Source organism: Microcebus murinus, chromosome 1, assembly GCF_040939455.1.
Source record: "Microcebus murinus isolate Inina chromosome 1, M.murinus_Inina_mat1.0, whole genome shotgun sequence".
NCBI classification, from domain to species: Eukaryota; Metazoa; Chordata; class Mammalia; order Primates; family Cheirogaleidae; genus Microcebus; species Microcebus murinus.
The window spans coordinates 30,780,617-30,795,678 of NC_134104.1; the positions used below are offsets into that span (position 1 = coordinate 30,780,617).

Genomic DNA, 15,062 nt, shown 5'->3' on the forward strand with positions numbered 1-15,062 from the left:
ACCTTTGTTTCCTACTTGTATAATCATTTATACTGAAATTCATTAGTCTGCTCCTGAAAAGAAGCACTAAAGGCTATATAAGTAACTATGGGTTAATTGGATAACTGTGGTAATTTGAAAGCTTATACATGCTGACTTTGCAATTATTAATAATACATGAAGCTTACTACAGATAACCCCTACCTTGGTTATGGGAAGCAACTGAGAATAGAGAATAGATTCCATGGATTTGATAGTGTCAAATCAAGAATATTGCTTTAATATCTTTCTGACTCAGTTTCCTCATTTACAAAATGAAGACAATAAAACCTACTTTAGTAAGCTGTCATGAGGATTATATGAGATAATGCCAAATAAGCAGTGCTGCATGTCTACTAGATGTAAGCTCTTACAGTGAATGTGAACTGGGGACATAATAAACTTTCAGAAATATGTATTAGTTGCTAATTAGTTACATTAACAGTTTAGAAGTCTCAAACTTAACTTTTCATTTCCATGTGGCCTCTTGATATTTAGTTTCTTGAGTAAGTGAGAAATGACTGCTTCTCTGATGAACTACATGGGCTACCTTATTCTATGGATTATCTTGGAATCTTAGCTTCTCCTCTCCTTCCAGTGGTTTTTAAGCACCAAGCTGACTGATTAAATCTCATTCTTATTAAAACATCTAGAGTATTTTCTGGTTCCTTCACCTATACCTTCACTGCTAAAGATTTTGGAAAGAGAGGTGTACAATGCAGCAGATACTAATTGTTGGCCACACGAACTCAAGGAAGAGAATTTGGGATTTGTTAATTCACTTGTTTGATTTGAAGTAAGTGAACTCTGAATCCAATTTGAAAATGAGACAAAGGCAGTGACACAAGAGTGCCATGATGTATCCGCTGTAATGAAGTGCCAACTGAAACAAGGATTTAGCAAACTCAGTAGTTTCTGCAAAAGGCTGTTAGGATGTTAATAAAGAATACAAAGTCTTTGTGGCTGGGGTACCTGCTTCTGATCACCCTGAATCATTTACAGAAATGATACACCCAGGTTTTAAATTCTTGTCTCAGGCATAATCAGAGGCACAATCTCTTTTATCTAACAGCTATAGGGCTATTGTAGCTGAAATTCTGATTCAGCATTACTGGATTGGGGCTGCTGAATTACTATATAAAATGACTGTACAGCTTAACTAGGCCTCTTGTGTGAAAGTTTTGAGCCTTGATCGGGGAAAGTGCAGGACTTTGAAAACTGGAATGGAATTACGTGGGTGGGTTCAGATAAATCTGAGTACCGATCTCCCACATCCACTACTTGTGAGTTGCCAGCAGGAAGAGGCCTTTCTTCTTATAGTAAGAAGCTGGACCTGCCTTGCTTGGAGACCTGAGGCAGTTATCCTGTTAAAGGATCCCCATTTGCCTTACACTTGGTTCTATCACTCCTCATTACCTCTACAGCAAAGATCAGATTAAATTCCCAAAATGTCACAGCTGTAATAAACAACCCAGGAAGACAAAGACAACTAGATTTCACTAATTTATGTCAATGAAAACCCTGAGAATATCTATGGGATATTATTCTAATTGTGCTAGATCAGGAAAACAGAAAAATAATTTTAAAGTGGCTGAATCTATTAATATTAATGTGGCTGCATTTAATAGAGATTGTGAGGCCGGGCGCTGTGGCTCACGCCTGTAATCCTAGCTCTTGGGAGGCCGAGGCGGGCGGATTGCTCAAGGTCAGGAGTTCAAAACCAGCCTGAGCAAGAGCGAGACCCCGTCTCTACTATAAAATAGAAAGAAATTAATTGGCCAACTGATATATATATATAAAATAAGCCGGGCATGGTGGCGCATGCCTGTAGTCCCAGCTACTCGGGAGGCTGAGGCAGGAGGATCGCTTGAGCCCAGGAGTTTGAGGTTGCTGTGAGCTAGGCTGACGCCACGGCACTCACTCTAGCCTGGACAACAAAGTGAGACTCTGTCTCAAAAAAAAAAAAAAAAAAAAAAAAAAAAAAAAAAAAATAGAGATTGTGGATTCAAGGGCTAGTTTGAGCAGCTGGAAATGGTTCTAACTGTGTGCTTGGTATTGATTGAAACTTAGATTCAAATGACATTTTTGATAAATAAAATTTAGATGCCATAAATTCTTTGGCATAATGGAGAGAGAGAGAAATTCATGTGGTTATCAAGCATATGACATGTGACTAGTCTGAGTCAAGATGTTTTTAAGTGTAAAATAGTGCAAAAAAATCTAAAGTGTCTCAATAATACCATTTATATTGATTACATACTGAAATAATATTTTGGCTATATTGGGTTAAATGAAATATAAGTTTTAAAAAGTTTCCCTTATTTCTTTTTACTTTGTTTCAAAATATGACTACTAGAAAGTTTGAAATTACACATATGGCTTGCATCTGCCCTGTGCATTATATTTTTATTGGGCAGTGCCGATATACAGGGATATAAGTGTTTTATCATATTTACCCATCCTCCAACTCTGTCCCCTGAAAGGTCCCAGAAGACATTTCCTTTAATAAGGCATTTAGAACTACACTCCAGAGAAGTGCTCCTGCATTTTTGAAAAGCATTGTAGTGTTTGGTCTCTGTAGGCTAGGGATGAAGTTAAAAAGTACTGCCACTGAAATTAGTCCTTGATTTCAATGGGGGTGATAAGGTCATGGAGTGGTCAAGGCAAATAGTAGCAGTTAAATACTAGAGACAAAGTGAGCATGGCTTTCACAGTAGCTGATAGATTCCCAAGGATATTTTGCTGTGGTTTAAAAATCATGACTCCCTACAACTGAAATAGCTTTGAGTTACCAAGGTCCAAATAAGTTTTAAATAAAAAAAGTTGAGTGTGGTGAATAAAGACCTAATTTAAGTCATGTACTAGAAAATCATGATTTGGTCCATCACCAAATGACCAGATCATGAGCCCTCACCCATCACACAGGCTCAGAGGAGCACCCCTGCCTCATGACTTAAAAAGAAGCCTGGTAGGTATAAAAGGGACCATGCAATACCATCAAATTTATGTACTATAATTTTCTTTTTGGACTTCCCTAAAGGCAGCCCATTTATCAGGATGTCTGATTTCAAGGAAGGGCAACATCACCTAGCTGATATTGTTACTGCCTAAACATCCAGAACACTACTGGTCCATCAGTCAAAAGAAAAAGTTTTCTAACAAGTATATCTGCCATTGTGCTTAAAATCTATCTTGTGACAATCTTGCCACATCTTGAATACATCATTAAACCAGTAACTGGCAAAACAACACATTGTCTCCCTGACCCACTGAGTGAGGGTTTTTTAAATGGTGGAAAGTCCTTAGAATTGCCACTCTATATAAAATAAAATAAAAATCAAATGAAATACCATATCTCTGAAAATATGAACTAATTAGTGCCAATTTAAAAGACATGAAATATGCAGTAGGTGTTTTTCCTTATTTGACTCCCATTAAACTTACCTCTTTGACCTGTGGAGAGGAGAGAAGGGTCTTAGAGAATGATGATTATTGCATACATAATTAGGTAGAATATAAATGTTAGACTTTTGCAGATATTGTCTCTTTAGTAGAGAAAAATCAACAGAGGTTTAATTTCATAGCACATGAAATACAGCTATTATTCTGGGGAATGCATTCTTCTTTCTCCAGTAAATGAAGAGTACTAGAATAATTTTGCTTTCACTCTGCAGGTGCAGTAGTACATATTCACTATCTTACCTAAGGGCCACATTAACTCTCTGTCTTTATTACTGTGGGATCTTGATCATCTCACATCCCCCAAGTCATAATCCTTGTCCACTAGGTTAGTGAAATTATGCTCATTGATCTTGGTGACAAGTAAACAACAGCATTTATAAGGCATCAGCATTTCAGTGGGTGGGAGAGAAATCCCACCAAAATTTAGATTTCTGCCTATTATTCCTGTGAATTTGGAGGGTCCAATCATGTTAGGATATTCTCTCCAAAGTGAAAGACCAGAGGCTGCTCCTGACCCACATTTTTCAGCAAATATATCTGTGTTTTTGGCATCTCTGGAGTTTAAAGGAAACATATACTACATTTGGGTGAGCTAGTCCTCTGGTCCTCTTTATTAACCAACTGACACATAATGCTATCACTTTCGAGTGTGATCCAGAACAAGTAAATGCTATCCTACTGATTTAGTAGTGGAAAACAGCTCTGCTATTTGGGCGATATATTCAATTTTGCAGTTGAATTCAATTGAATTCAATTCAATTGAATTGAAGAAATTCAATTTTGCAGTGTTGGGATGTGGTATGGTATTTCTAGCAAGTTCTGATAGTAAGGTCAAACCATAGACCACATAGGGCCTTAGAGAAAAGTAATTGTCTCTTTGGAAAATAATCTCCTTTTGAAACCCAGCTTCTGTTTTGCAACGTGGGTCCAAGAGTGATTGAACCTCTGATCAAGGGAACCCAAATTTTGCCCAAGTCATGCAACTACCATTAACTGGGTGATATTTGACCTCTGAGTAATAAAGTTGCATATACACTGAAGCATGCCATCATGAAGAGGAATTAGCATAAGCAAAAGATCAGGCTCAAGCAGTTACTGAAAGCATAAAAATGTTGCATGTGCAGGTAGCTCTCAGTCATGGTGCACCTGTTTCCTCATACACTGTCACCACACCTTTGATCCATACATATGGCCACCTGAGGCATTTCCTATAACCAGTTGAGAGGGGATAAAACTGAGCCTGATATATATTTAGTTCTGCATGTGTTGGCATTTATTGGAACTGGACTGCTCCTACATTATAGTCCATATAAGAGTTCCATGAAGGAGAACAGAGAAAGTAATTTCTTATTGTGGGAAGAACTTCTAGTGGTACAGTGGACATCCACTTTATCTGGAAGGAGAGATAACTAGAGGTATGCATCTAAATTGATTCAGTGATAATGGCTAAAGGGTTGGACAGAGGTTTGGGGTATTAGAAAGGGAACTTTCAAGAAGGCATAACAAAAAAATCTAGGCAAGAAGTGTGAGATGCATCCTTTGAAATGAGTTTGAAATATGAAGATATCAGTGCCCTATCTGAATGCTTACAAATAAACATGTGCTGCATAAGAGGCTTTTAGTAATTAGGTTGCAATGATGATTTAGATGTCATTCAGCTTCTCCCTTCATCATCCTACTGCTGGCACAACTGCTCATGAACAAAGTGTCCAGGGTAGCAGGGAGACAGGTTATGTACGGGCTTATGACATGATATTACGCTCAACCAAACCAAATGACCACCAATACTGCTGATAGCCCAGTCTGTCCACAGCAAAGAGTAATGTTGAGCCATCAGTATGATGCAATAGCACATGGGGTTCACCCAGCAAACTTGGCGGCAGGATTATTATATTGAACTCCTTTTATCGTGGAGGAGAGGAAAGTGACTTATGCTCTCAGTGGAATAAATATTCTGTGAATGAATGTTTTTTCCTTCTCACCATATTTCTTCCAGACCCATCATCTGTGTATTTATTGAATGCCTTGTTATATATCAGGTTATCATGTTCAACACTGTTTCTGAAGAAATAAATTATTTTTCAGCAATAAATTGAAGAAAAAGGCCTGAATATAGGTTGCTACAACAGTGCAATGGCCAACTGAATATATTTCGTTATGGCACTATCTAGGTATCTTATAAAGTTAAGGTTCTTTCCTCAAAGAAGTAGTATATGCTCTGAACCAATGACAAATTTCTCGCATCTTACATTATTAGTCTAGTAGTGATTAGTGTTGTTCACCCTGTATAGCTCCATGGTATATGTGGGAGATTGGTTCCAGGGCCCCCTGCAGACACCCAAATCCACAGAAGCTCAAGTCTCATATATAAAATGGTGTAATATTTGCTTATGACCTATGCACATCCTCCCAATAATTTAAATCATCTTTAAATTACAGCTAATGCAATGTATATGCTATGTAAATAGTTGTTACATTGTATTATTTAGGGAATAATGACAAGGAAAAAGTCTGTACATGTTCAGTACAGATGCAACTGTACATTGAATATTTTCAATCTGCAATTGGTTTAATTCATAAATAAGGAACCCTTGGATACAGGGGAGTGACTATATTTCTAGTTCGCCTTTCTCCAAGGGCCATAGCACGATTGCACTCCCTTACTCCGTTGAAGTTAAATATGCCCCTGTGACTTTCCTTGGATAAATAAAAGAGTCCAAGTTACTGAACACAAGTTACATCTGTGCAGAAGCTTCATCTGTGCAGAAGTCAGTTCATGATTATTCTACTTGTAATTATGGAAGCCTGTGTCAAGATGGCACTTCTGTTAACCTTAGTGATTTGAGTGACTATGTTGAATAGAGTCCCTCAGGCATGTGAAATCTAAGTGAGAAATAAATTTGTGCTGTGTTTCCCTGAAACACTTAATTGGTGTTGCCATGGAAATTTTGTTTTTGCTTGTTACCACAGTATACCTTACTGTTGTGCCCATCTACAGCTATAGTACCAACCTGTAGCTGATTCAATAGATTACTTTCAATAGATTACTTTCAATTCAATACATTACTTTGCAGTAATGTAAAGTAATAGTACAATAATTCATTTTTATAGAAAATGCTTATGTACTTCTTGCATAGCCCTCAAATATCAACTTTTTGAGAAAAACTGAAGTTGGACTGATGTTCATGATTGTGAAAAAAATTTTAAAGGAATGAATGTAAGGAGAAAAATGTATCATTGCCTAAAATTCTTTCTAAAAAGTAGAGATTAGGAAGGGTTAGCCAATTCTCTTTTGGTTTGCAAGAAAAACTAATGAACTGAAAATATTATTCCATGTTATATGAATTGGAAAACTAAAACAAAAAAACAGGAGAATGATTTACATAAGACCACAGCAGGAATCTAAAGAAGCACAGAGATTAGACTCCACCCGGGGCTGTGTGCCGACCTGAAGGTGAGCATCATGCTGTTGGCGTGTACTGCTTAGAAGGCTTTTGAATCTCACATGAGTCTCGCTAGTTTAGTAGGGAGGCATTTCCAAAGCCAGACCTCTGCAAGCTGAATAGGTCAGCTAAAATATTAATTTTCTTACATAAATTTCAGAATAAATGAAGACTCTTGCCGAATTGCCCAGATAATTAGCCAGCCACTTTACTGCTACCACCAAAGCATTATTTGTTTCTTAACATTTTGTTAAAGTCTCTTAATAAGACTTTTAATTTGAATTCATGTTGTTTTCTCTCTTAAGGATGTCAGCATACCTAAAGAATATCTTATGTTTTATGTTTCTGAGTGTGTTTATTTATCTGCATATTTGTAAAATTTGTGGCTTCTGGGTATATTTTAAGAATTAAAAGCAACCTTCCCCAAATTCAAAACTATTCATCAAAAGTAATTAAATGAAAATTTCCCAATCAATATCAATATTTTGCCATTTTATTTAATCTTAGACACTGTGCTTTTGTTTCTCCTACCAAAGAAACTCAAAAATGTTTAGCTGTCAAGTTTTTCACACTGAAAACATTATCAAATACTAAATAAAAATATAAGCATATATTTGTTCAGTTGGTCAATGCCATTTTGGAATTATTTAAATCTCCAAAGTTCTCATTAAAAACTCTAGAACTATAATTAGTTTTAATAATTAGAGCAATTAATAATGAGAACAATATAAAACTTACCTTTCAATTTTTGAAAAATAATTAAGATAAACTGCTTTAAACTGCTGTTAATAGACTCCCATTATTGTCAGAGTTTGATTTACTTTTTAATGCTCAAATCCACTTGAAATTTCCATGTTTTGTGTTCCTTAAGCTTCTGGAGCACAGAATTAGAGCATGTCTACTACCTATTACTAATTAGTACAAAAGAAAATGAAGCCATTTTCTTTTTCTCTCAATTCAAGGGAAAAGATTTTTTTGGAATACGAGACATGAATTTAACCCATAATTGTAATTTCTGTCTCATTTGCTTGTTTGCATATTTTTAGAGAATTTGCAGAATTGCTAAATAACGTCACCCCAAACAAGTCATAAATTTGATTGCTTTATAACTCTGGAAAAATATGTGTCTCTTTCCCTGGACTATTGATAGACTAACCTAATTGGTTAAATTGATGTGAGGTGATGATTTTATTCTCATTATGGGTCTACAGCAAGCAGAGACAGTTTAATTTATCGTCATTTTAAGAAATGTTTATTAATTTCTTATTATGCATGAATCCACAAGCCTGGAAAGAACAAGCTAATGACAGGGCCACTGAAATGATGACCCAAAGAGAAGCAATTCATGATTTTGATCTTAACAGAGTTAATGTCTTATGTATCTCCATGTATAAAGCTCTATCAGAGTAGGTACTCAATATGTGAAATTTTATTCAAGTAAATGAATAAATAATTGTCCAGTTATTTCATAGGTAATGGATTAGGCATTTTATATGAACTGGTAAATTTATTATTATTTTCTAAAGGCAAATATAATGTACTTAAAAATATGTAACCACTAAAATATAGTGCTGGTTTTATTTCTGCTGTTCTGCTGATTATTTTCCTGTATTTTCAAAATTTCCCCACAACTATGTAAGATATTATAATTTAAAGAAAATAGCACTAAAAGTTGATTTGGGAGACCTGGTTTTAGTTAAATCTTTTCTGGTAAATATCTTTGTTAAATTGTGATAACTTTAAGGGTCTTGGTTTCCTCGCCTGTAGACTCATAAATTTTGAGTAGATTTCTAGTGTTTTAACCACATATTGGAACTGCAGACATACAGTAGAACCGAGTCAGAAAAATTAACTTAAATTCTCTTCTTATGGGAGACTCACATAAGTTCTTTGGACATCATAAAAATAAGGAAGAGCTCTCAGAAGTTGCATATATGATAAACAAATACAAATTTTTGCTAAAAGTATTATATTTATAAAACAAATATAAAGGTTCTTTCCCAAAAAGTTGGAAAGAAAATAACAAAGAAGCAGTAATTAGAGAGGACAAGAGATTAATGGCTCAATCTGAGAGGCCCACTGTCTAACAGCAATTCCAGAGGAGAGCAGAGAAAATAGAGATGAAAAAAATATCAAAGAAATAATTAAGAAAATTTCCCATAACTAAAATAAATGATTCTCTAGTCTGAAAGGGCCCACGTAGTGTCCAGCATAACCAAGGAAAACAAGTAAACCATAAGCAAGCATTGACAAACCATCACAAAGCACATCCTTGTAAAACTTGTTTTTGATGTTTTCCAAGTTTTACTGGAATAAGCTTCTGCAGAATAGGCTTCTTTTAAGAAGGGGAAAAACCAGGAAAGGAGAAGAAATGATATTTAGGAAATAGAAGATCAAACAGAAAAGGGTGATATATGAAAGTCCCAGATCTATAGAGAAACCATTCAGTTTGGGACAAAAACATGGAGAGTTTAAGTGAAATGTCAGAGAAAAATCACAGACTAATGGAATACTGGACAGGATTGAGCATTTATAAAGTTGAAAAAATACAATTATTAACTCCGAAAAATTAACAAGTGTGTATGACGAAGAAAATGTAATTATAGTATTCTACTTGGCTCTGCAATAGTCTCACCTAAGGACAGTGTGCTTAGTAATACTTATGTAAACTTTGACTATTAATTTAACAAAGAATGTGATAGTGAGAGAATAGGAAAAAAGATTTACTAGGTAATGTCTAAAATTGACAAATCAAGAAGTATTTGTGAATGCCTATTATTTAAAAGTATGAAGGGAACTGTCAAAAGAAACATCTAAAAAAAGTAAGAAAAGAGGTTGTTTAAGGAAAGTTCGTTCAAGGATGGAGAGACAGAGTAGACACCTGCTTTCTTTCATTAAAGCTTTTGTCCTATTTGGTTTAAAAATGTATATTAATTATTGATACAATAATGAACCTAAATGGGAAATAGCAGAGACCTAAAATATTGGTCAACTGTACTGTGCTGCTCTGCAGAAGGAGCATGACTGATCCATTCAATTTCCCGCTGCATGTTCTACTGTAGGCTGAAGACACAACCTCATTTAAATTCAAGACCCTGTGAGACTGGAAATGTATAATTAACTAATTATCTTTTAAAATATTAAAGAAAACATCACTATTATTAATAGAATCTTCTGAAAGTGTTGTTATAAAGATAAAGTGAGTTACTGTATATAAAGTGCTTAGAAAACTGCCTTGCATGCATGAAGTAATAATAAACGCTTGTTATTAGTATCAATAAATTTTTAAAATTCACAAATCAAAATGGAGTTTTGTTTGATATTATGGTGAAGCTACAAAATTAAGACTGTAAGGAGACAGAAGAGCCAATGTTGTCATCAGTTAATAGTTGAGAATCCAGGCCAGGCATGGTGGCTCACACCTGTAATCCTAGCCCTCTGGGAGGCAGAGGCGGGCTGATTGTTTGAGCTCAGGAGTTAGAGACGAGCATGAGCAAGAGTGAGACCCCATCTCTACTAAAAATAGAAAGAAATTAATCGGCCAACTAAAAATATATAGAAAAAATTAGCCAGGCATGGTGGCGCATGCCTGTAGTCCCAGCTACTCAGGAGGCTGAGGCAGAAGTATTGTTTGAGCCTAGAAGTTGGAGGTTGCTGTGAGCTAGGCTGACGCCATGGTACTCTAGCCCCAGCAACAGAGTGAGACTGTCTCAAAAAAAAAAAAAAAAAAGGTTGAAAATCCAAAACATGAGGCAAAACATGGTTTTGATTTTGCCATTTGTGTTCAGATGGGCAAACATAACAATTTGTCAAAGATTATTTTTTGTAAGAGAGTTTATATTTTGTTTTTTTTCTAGACAGAATTATAACCAAACTTTAATTGGAGGTGGCATTGAAGGGTAGAAAACTCCAATATCCCTGTTTGAAATTACTCTGGAATTTCTGACATTGTGTGGATAGAGTTTCTTAGAATTGACATGGGTATAACTCTGATAATTTTTCAGTTTTAAGATTTTTAAATTTGCTTTAGTTTTTCTTCCAATATGCTACTCTAAAAACAGGAGACTAATCCTTAAAACAGACCTGTGGAGATAGAGAATATTATCTTACTTTTAGTATGTAAAAATGAGGACAGAGGATATATTTTAGAGATTACAAATCAAATTTACATTTTTTTGCTACTCAGAAAAAGGAATAAAGTTAAATTCCTTTCCAAATTACTGCTTTCTAAAAAGATCAAGAATGTTACTAGGATGTTGTTAGCTCTCACTTATTCCTGAAATTTTAAGTATCAATAAACTTTTCTTTTTTTTTTTTTTTTTTTGAGACAGAGTCTCGCTTTCTTGCCTAGGCTAGAGTGAGTGCCGTGGCGTCAGCCTAGCTCACAGCAACCTCAAACTCCTGGGCTCAAGCGATCCTCCTGCCTCAGCCTCCCGAGTAGCTGGGACTACAGGCACGAGCCACCATGCCCGGCTGATTTTTTTTTTATATTATATATATTAGTTGGCCAATTAATTTCTTTCTATTTTTATGGTAGAGATGGGGTCTCGCTCAGGCTGGTTTTGAACTCCTGACCTTGAGCAATCCGCCCGCCTCGGCCTCCCAGAGTGCTAGGATTACAGGCGTGAGCCACCGCTCCCGGCCCAATAAACTTTTCTTTACATTTTTTGTCCTTCACTAAAGCTTTTGCCAGAAATCTATACATGCATTATATGTGGTATTTCAGAAATTTAAATATTCTTGGATATAGTATTTAATATTTTTCATATTTTTTAAAACAACAAATGCACTTTCAGCAGTCAATAAACACTCCACTATTTTTAGAAACTCCTTAAAAAAATTATTGATTATTACATATTCAACCTCTTTGGGACATGTGTCTGATCCCATAAAGTGCTGATTTGAAACCCCTTCTTTTCTCACAACAAAGGCTATATGCTGCAAACTCTTAAATAATCCCCAATGTTTATGACATGTTTGGTTAAATAAGAAATGGTCTACTTCACTGTAAATACTGCAAAAGTCTACTTTAATCACATACCACAGTATCACCTTAGAAATTGTTTTTCACTCATTGATCAGTAAGGGTGAAAGTGAAATATTTTAAAAGTTTACATGGTTTTGTAGTATTGTATCTAGTGATGGTAAGGAGAAAAGGCATCAATATGTTTTTTCCCTGAAACGCTATATATTACCATTTTTCCTGAGTTTCTCAATTAAATCCCTAACGTGATTTAGATGAGAATGGTATATGATACAAGCAGCAACTGGTATGAAGACAGATTATCATGTGTTGACTAGATTACCAATAAAATATAAATTCATGTGTATGATATGAAATCCATGCATTCTAGCTATGTAGGTAAATTTGATAGTGATGGTCCCAAATAGTTTGAGTATCAGAGCAGCTGTTGTAGTAACAAATTATCCAGCAGTGGAAATAATACTCTTTTTAGTATTAAAAAAGAAATAGGGAGAATTAGGGGGGTATGAACGTGAATTTTAGTGAAATTGTGATCTTATTTTGGGAATGTTGCATGTTCCCCTCAAAATATGTTCAAGAATTGTATAAACTCCTTTTCTTTTTTTTATATTTATATATTTATTTTTATTTATTTATTTTTTTTGAGACAGAGTCTTGCTTTGTTACCCAGGCTAGAGTGAGTGCTATGGCATCAGCCTAGCTCACAGCAACCTCCAACTCCTAGGCTCAAAGCGATCCTGCTGCCTCAGTCTCCCGAGTAGCTGGGACTACAGGCATGCGCCACCATTACTGGCTAATTTTTTCTATATATATTAATTGGCTAATTAATTTCTTTCTATTTATAGTAGAGATGGAGTCTCACTCTTGCTCAGGCTGGTTTCGAACTCCTGACCTCGAGCAATCCGCCTGCCCCGGCCTCCCAGAGTGCTAGGATTACAGTTCTTTTTTTATATATACTAGATGTTAGGGTGCAGGAGAAAAGTCTCATATCACCTCAATGAAGTGAATCAACATGTACTAAAAAATAAACATCTGATATATACAAATTGCACAATCATTTTGATATATTGTGCAAAAACTATAGACTCCACAAACAATATCTGTTACATTTGCTTGTTAATCTTCATGGTAATTTGTCTTGGAACTAACTCATATTAATGATTTATTTGACAATTGCATTGTACATTCTCTAAGTTACTTAATTAATATGTATATTTTATTTCTTAAATATTCTTATTGCTATATATCCAGTGTTACTGATCTCTTGACATATGAAACAATACACAATTTACATTAAATATATAAAAATGTTCCTGAACAGATAGGCCATCTCACTCCTGTCTGAACTGAATTTTTTCTAATGTAAAGATTCTATCAACTCAATTATCTGTGATTCTAGTAAAGGAAATTCTCTCTTTCTCTCTCTCTTTCTCACACACAAACACATTTATATATGTGCACATGCGCACACACAGAAAAAGGAAATCTGTAAGTAATTTCAAGAAATACTTTGAGCTATTACTTCAACTTCAGAGCCAATTGAAATCTTTATAATTATTCAAGCAGCAAAAACCATATTTTTCTTACTTTATCTTCCTCATTACTTCCAGTGGAGGTTTTAATGAGTAAAAATATGGTCAATATGCATACTGAAACAAAATATACAGAATAAATTTCCTTTAGTACTAGATTGTTAAAAACAGTTTAGTTTCAGGAACAAGATTATTCAGAAGAATATCTTCCAGTCACTTAAAAATTGTACTACTTTAATTAGTTCCCTTGCAGATTATAAAGATGATTTTATAAGTTAAATATCTCATATTAATTTACCTAATTATATGTGTAATAGCAGAAATCTTACTGATAAGAAAAACTTTTAAAACTACATTTAGTCTTAAATGCATTGTTATTTAAATTCTTTTAATCCAACATTCTAACATTACTTATGTAGGGGTTATACATAATTTTCAGGAAATCCATAAAAGACAAAGAGCAAACCCTATTAGAGTATCTAAACAATGCAGTTGTTTAGACTGGGTGAGCACAAGGGAATAGAACTAAGATGCATTGGCAAATAAGGATACCCCTGAGAAAGAACACTACCTTGCATTCCTCTTTTCATAAATATAAACTTCCTTGGTATTTATGATTTTGATGTGTGATGTTTACAATTCTTTTCTAGCTAAGTTTCTGGAAAAGTATCATAGCAACTCCCTCACCATCTTATCCTAATGGACTTTGATTTGTTGGTCTTTTAATCTTTATTCTTATGTTAAAAATAGGAAGAAAACGGGAATGAGTTAACTACAGGAGTGCAATAAATATAACAAATATTAAAGTTATTTATAAAGGTATTATTAATTTTAGTACTTAATCCAAATGTTTAAAATCTGAAATTATGTAGATAGGGAATAAAATTGGAGAGTATTATTTCATGTAGACAGAATTCTTCCGAAGTAAAGTATTAGTTTCTTATTTTATTCTAAAGTGAAATGTGTTTATTGGATTATCCTTTTTTTTTTACATTTTTTTTTAAATTTTGGCATATTATGGGGGTACAGATTTTAAGGTTTCAATAAATGCCCATTTCCCCCTTATCCTTTTGAAAAAGAAACAACAGTCATCTGTATGATTGTAATGATGCAGAAGAGATCTCCATCACCTATATCTCCAAGTACCCTACCTTACACACACACAATCTATCCACAGCCCACAACCTAGCAAAGTCTATGAAGACTTTGCCCACAACCTAGCAAAGTCTATGCTAACAAGAACTGATGAAAAGGACCTAATAAATACCCGCTCTAACAAGACCACTGTTACATCATTATCTGATTCAGTGGGTTTAAGTGATAGCTTTTATTTTTTGTCCTTATTTAAAGTTTTAGTCAAATTATCTCAGAGTTATATGTGTAACTTATGCAATTATAGTTAGAACTATGCTTAAAGATTCTGCATGAAACACATTTTCCAGGGTGATCATTCTTAAACTATATATATGAATTACTTCCAACACATTCAATTCATTAATTTGTTACCTTTATGCTGGTATACACATGCATCTATTTGAGAAGTATTTGGTGGATAAGGTAACAATAAGTCATGCACACACAATCCTGAGATGTAAGTTGGTAATTATGAATTGCATCATTCGT

At 34.6% G+C, this 15,062-nt stretch overlaps 1 protein-coding gene across 3 annotated transcripts in view; it reads right to left on the minus strand.

The window, feature by feature from the left end:
- ROBO1 (roundabout guidance receptor 1) overlaps nucleotides 1–15,062 on the minus strand; it is a 1,079,496-nt gene that overhangs the window by 486,361 nt on the left and 578,073 nt on the right. The window lies entirely within an intron of this gene.